The sequence below is a fragment of the Thermobia domestica genome, chromosome 6 (assembly GCF_964235325.1).
Source record: "Thermobia domestica chromosome 6, izTheDome1.hap1.1, whole genome shotgun sequence".
In the NCBI taxonomy this organism is placed as follows: Eukaryota; Metazoa; Arthropoda; class Insecta; order Zygentoma; family Lepismatidae; genus Thermobia; species Thermobia domestica.
The window spans coordinates 186,277,005-186,283,208 of record NC_137459.1 but is presented as its reverse complement, the minus strand read 5'-3'; the positions used below and the strand labels follow the sequence as shown (position 1 = coordinate 186,283,208).

The 6,204-nt window shown below is 36.9% G+C and overlaps 1 pseudogene; it reads right to left on the bottom strand.

Moving 5' to 3' along the window:
- Positions 1 to 449: 449 nt before the first annotated feature.
- On the bottom strand, positions 450 to 2,288 carry LOC145687744 (glucose dehydrogenase [FAD, quinone] pseudogene; annotated as a pseudogene).
- Between the last annotated feature and the right edge of the window lie 3,916 nt (positions 2,289 to 6,204).

Sequence of the window (6,204 nt, the reverse complement as noted above, 5' to 3'; positions counted from 1 at the left end):
CGTGTCCCTTATAATATCACTCTATAACTCCAGTCCATAGTGCTCTGATTCCTCACTCAGTTGGTGACATATTCGGCTACCTGTTGCACATGTGTTTTTTTTTTATTTCTATTGCAGTAGAGCACTTGTCTTCTGGCTGAATACATCTGCTATTTCGTTGATCAATAAACCTCAATTAAGTATGCTTACGGAGTTCTCTATGATTTTTCATAGTACATGTTGAAATCGGTGTCCGTTCCCCTGTGTACACCATCAGCCAGATTTAAATCATTTTCACAAGAAAGAAGGAAAAACACAATATCGTCCCAAGCCCTACAATTACACACGGGAATCACATTATTATTCTTTATCAGAGTCAAGATAAAGATCTCAAACTAATCTGTATCTTCAAACTAAACTCAATCATGTTAAAAACAGCAAAAGGGTTTCCTACTAGGACTTGTTTTTATTGTTTATGAAATTTAGCTATTTTCCCCATACTGCCTTTTAATTGAGTCTGACACCTTTTCAGCAATCATTGTTACAACAGCAGCTAAATGTCCACTAGGAATTTTAGGTATAATCGAAGCATCTATCACACGTAAACCGTCTATTCCGTACACTTTCAAATTGTGATCTACAACAGCTTCACCTTCAGGGCCCATTTTACAGGTTCCTGAAAAATGCCAAAGTGTTTGAGAATAATGACGAGCGCAACATTGTAAGTACTCATCTGAAAGAAATTCTAAATGTTCACAACCAAGAAATTTATTTTGATTAATTCGTGTACCATATTTCTTAAATGCTTTTGTTTGACTTACATTTATGGCAAATTTCATACCTTCTATAAGTCTTTTAACGTCAATTTGCTCTGTTAGGTAATTTGGATATATTAGAGGATAATCATAAGGATTGTTTGTTTTTAACTTGATACGACCTTTACTTTCTGGTTGGAGAAGAAGTACCATTATGGTAAAACAGTATTTGCCTTCTATTGGTTTAAATACCTTTGAATAAAACTCGTCAGTGATTCCAAAGATCCTTCTCTGATAGCCTCCATTGTCTGTACTGTCACAAGCAGGCAGCAATACTAGCTCTATATCAGGATAGTCAATGGCCCTTGCATACGTTGTGTCAATAAACGCTAAACATTCAATTGGGGGAAGGAACAGTGGACCTTCGTTTCGAAAAATGAAATCATCAATATCCTTTTGGCTTAATGTGCCAGAAAATCCCAAAGGTTTGTCTGTAAGAAAAGCCAATCCACCAACAGTAATATGATCCATTAAATTTTCACCTACAGGGAGGTCTTTAATAATGTGAATGCCTACATCTTCAAGATTATCTCTAGGGCCAATTCCAGAATGCATGAGAATCATTGGCGATTGTATGGCTCCTGCACATAATATTACTTCCCTTCTGGCTCTCACACTACGTCTTCTGCCGTTTTTTACATAAACTACTCCATACGCTTCGTTTGTTATGTCATTAATTAAAATCTTTTCGACAAATGTATTCAATCTTATATGAAGATTCTTTCTATCCTTGATAGGGCGTAAAAATGCTTTAGCAGCACTACATCGTAACCCATTACGAACTGTTCCATGTGATATAGTGAAACCTCGTTGGGACTTACCGTTTACATCTACTATCGGATACCCCATTTCAATTCCCGCTTTCAGAAATACTTCGGACAACATTGTATGATTATAAAAATGATCAACTGTTAGATAACCTCCTTTTCCGTGATATGGTGAATTGTGGTATTCAGAAATTCTAAAGTCTTCCGATTTTTTAAACCATGGTAATACATCATCGTATCCCCATCCAGGATTACCCATTGACTTCCAAGCGTTGAAATCTTCTCTGTTACCTCGTACATACATCATACCGTTAATAACAGTGGAACCACCTAGAACTTTCCCCCTTGCCCACTTGGAACGTTTCTCTTCCATCGCTAAACATGCATTACTTTGTGACTCAGTTACAAATTGCCAATCCAAATCCGATGTTTGGTGTGTAGCAAAGAGTCCAGGTATATCTGTGAGAACAGTTTCATCATCTCCTGCTTCAAGTAGGAGCACTTTCCACTTGTGAACCTCACTGAGTCTATTTGCCACAACAGAACCAGCAGCTCCAGCACCAACGACAACAAAATCATACGTATTATGTATAAAATCAGAATCATCTATCCGATTGTCGTTGTCTACAATATCTGGGCGGAAAATAGTAGTCGCTATCTGCATCATATGCAGGAGAACAGCTGGGTGCGTGATGTTGAGTGTATTTGAAACATCATTTGAAACTTGTCGTCGAGTGACTACATGAATTGAAGATGATACGTTTGTCAGGACACTCATCATCTGGAAGAATAGAGAAACATTAACTTTCTCAAAAGATGTTATAAATTAACCAAATTTCCAAATACATGTATAATTCACATTTCTATAAAATATGGTGGCAATCATGCATTATAAACCGCTTTTCACAAAAATGCTTGGCTCTTAAAGGTATTGTGTTTGATTACAAGTCAGTACCTTGTTCTCTAATTGACATTGGATATATTGTATATTAGTATGATGATAAAACACTGACAGTTATTGCTATTATTATTATTATTATTATTATTATTATTATTATTATTATTATTATTATTATTATTATTATTATTATTATTATTATTTAAGTAGTTGAGTTAGAGGCAAAGGTCAGTCCCTCACCTTGAAGCATGTCCAGAATTAACAGAATAAACATAAGGTGAAAAATAAGTTGTTTCAAAGTTACGAGATGCCGAAATCGAGAAAATTGGAACTTTGAGGTTGTCTAGCTCAAAAACTATGAGAGATATCAACTGCGGTTAAAGAAATATTAGAGGAACTAATACACTCTCCATCTAAATACCTATGTTTGAGAGTTGAGTTGTACCGGCACACATGATTTTAGAGAGACAGGTGGAAGAGCGGAACCTATACCGCAGCCCCATCCATAAAATCCGTTGCGCCGATATGTTCCAACTCCGAAACATGGTTATGTAGATAGACAGCGTACTAGTTCCTCCAGTATTTCTTTAACCGCCTTTGATATCACTCATAGTTTTCGAGCTAGGCGGCTTAAAATTCCAATTTTCTCGATTTCGGCATCTTGTAACTTTGAAACAACGCGTTTTTTGTCCTATGTTCATATGGACTATTTTATTGTTTAGGTGTGAGAATTTCACCCGTGGATTTTGGCTACATAATAAATGAACACCTTGTACACACACACACACACACACACACACATATATATATATATATATATATATATATATATATATATATATAGATAGATAGATAGATAGATAGATAGATAGATAGATATAGTGCATTCCACGAATAACACTAGAAACCAAGGCAGATAGAAGCAAGAAACCTTTTGTAACCTTCAAGGAACATAAAAGACAACATTATGCTGATAAGAAGCCCCCATGAGGTAGGCTCAAAGGGGTTACAGGGAGTAACTACAAAATTTTAAATAGCAACCCCCATCGTGTGGTACCTCGTTTGAAAGGTAATTACGTGTTGAAACCAGTTTTGGAAAGGACATTTTGCTAGCGTGTCCCTATTTAACATGGCGGCCATCCGTAAAGTACGGTCGAAGTACGTTCCACACATAACACTAAGGCCCGTCTTCTGAAGAAAACAACGCAGGTAGAAACATGAAACCTTTCGTAACCTTCAAGGGACATAAAGAATAACATTGTGCTGATAAGGAGAATCCACCATAAGGGGGACCTAAGGGGGTTACGGGGGTAACTAAATAATTTTAAATAGCAACCAACATCGTATGGTACCTCGTTTGAAAGAAAATCACGTGTAGAGACTAGTTTTGGAAACTGTATATATATACAGTGAAACCTCTGAATAACGGACACCAATGGGACATGAATTTTTGTCCGCTATTGAGAGGTGTCCGTTACAGAGAGGTTACAGAAATTTAATTTCTCACAATGGTAATTGTATGCAGTAATATACAGTAAATGCATTATGTATGAGTGTATATACGTAAAATTTAATATGAAAATATTCTATTTAGTACGCATTTGAATTACTGGGAGGGATGAAGGAGAAATATAATCCTGTTAAATAATATTATTACTGGGGAATGTGTTAATATATTCGTTCTTTGGATGAAAAGGCAAATTATTGGAAGTGCAGATGTTTATTGACTCAGTCCCAATCACAAAGAATATCCTCTTAGTGAAAGTGAAAAGAAAGCCGGGAAAACCCCAAACCCAGACTTGTTCCAGTGTCGTAAGTAAAAGAAATATGTTACTTTTCCAAAAAAGTAAGAGAGGAAACATTGCTTGTTGAAAATGTTATTGTAAAACAAACATTATTTTGTTGTTTAAGAAACAGTCGGGAAAGATGCAAGGCCCAGATGAAAAAGGGCTAAATTTGTTAGGGAAGGGAAGATCTTTCGCGTAGAATTCTTGGCCTTACGACTGACCTGCATGAGTGTTATTACTTATTGAACGTTTTCTAGGATTTCCATCAGAAAGCAGTTTATTGCGGGCATAAACAAAGAAGAATTTCAAGTTCAGCTTGAAGCTGTTCTGTTTGATGGTCCACCAGGTCTAGACTCATGATAGATACACTTGTGGGGAAAATACTTTTCTGTCTCCTGTAATATTTCGCGGAACCGAGAATAATTCCTGTCCGTTATGAAGAAGTTATTGAAACGTTTGGGGGGAAAGGACTGTCCGCGCCCGTATCTGAGAGTGTCCGTTAAAGGGAGGGTTTTGTTCCATAAGAGAACATATAAATTTGCCGGGACAAAAAACTCTGTCCGTATTATAGAGGTGTCCGTTAAGGGAGGTTTCACTGTATATATATACCTTCTTGTTCACCTCAACCATAGGTTGGTGGGCAACATGGAAATTTTAAAACTTTTCTCTCACTTGGGAGATCTGTTTTATACTTTGATAAGGCCTCTTCTTCGTAACTGCATCTATATATTCTATCCTTGGTCTTCCTCTTCCTGGTTTTCCACTGCCTTTCCCTCTAGCAGCACAGTTATCCAATTGGAGTGTCAAATAAGGTGGCCAAGCATACTGTTTCTTCTTTTTCCTATTATCTTCATGATCTGTCCTCCTTCATTAGCTTCCTTTAGTACGTCTTCATTCCTTTTCCTTTCGGTTCATGATATGCTCAGCATTCTGCGCCAACACCACGTTTCAAATGCTTCCAACTTGAATATTTAAGCTTTTTTCAATGTCCACGTGTCTGATCTGTACTGCGCTATGCTCCATACCAGTGTCTTAATAAATCATTTACGAACGTCCAACAATACACTTCTTGATGTTATTAGTCCTCTTTTCCTATGTAATGCTTGTTTAGCCTGTGCTATTCTGGAACTTACGTATTTTTCACTTCTTCCGTCCGAGAAAATTAGATTTCCTAAATAGGGGAACGTCTTAAAGTCTTCGATTTTCTCTCCATCCCCTTCCTGTCCTGCTCTTGTGCACTTTATCACTTTCGTTTTCATCTTATTTATCTTCATTTTGCATATTTTTTTTCCAGTTGGTAGTTCAAGTTTGAAAATGCTTTCTGCATGTCCTCATCGTTCTCCGCTATCAATGCTATGTCACCAGCAAACCTTACTGTGCTGAAAACCTGACCATTTACTTTTACGCCTTTCTCGTTTTTATCCAAGAATTCTTTCATAGCCTTTTCTATATACACGTTGAACAGAAGAGATGAAAGTCCACATTCTTGCCTCACTCCTTTACTTATTCTTGCTTCCTTCTGATCTCTTCCTATAACAGCTGTCTGGTTCCTATAAAGTTGGTATATTATTCTTCTATCTCTGTAATCTACTCTCAGTTTCTTCAACGCTCTGAACATGATATTCCAATCTACGTTGTCAAAAGCTTTCTCTATATCTACAAATGCTATCACAATTGGTTTGTTTATTCTGATGTGCTGTTTCATGATCAACCGGAGACTCAGTATTGCTTCCCTTGTTCTTCTTTTCCTCCTGAATCCAAACTGGTCCTCCGATAACCGTTCTTGGATCTTCCCCTCTATTAGTTGTACGATAATTTTGCAGAGTATTTTTGATGCATGAGAAAGCAAACTTAACATTCTGTCTTCTTCGCATTTCCGTGCGCCTTTCCTCTTCACCACCAATATGCTTTTCTCAAAGTCTCTTGGTATTTTTCGCGAAATGTACATTTCATTAATA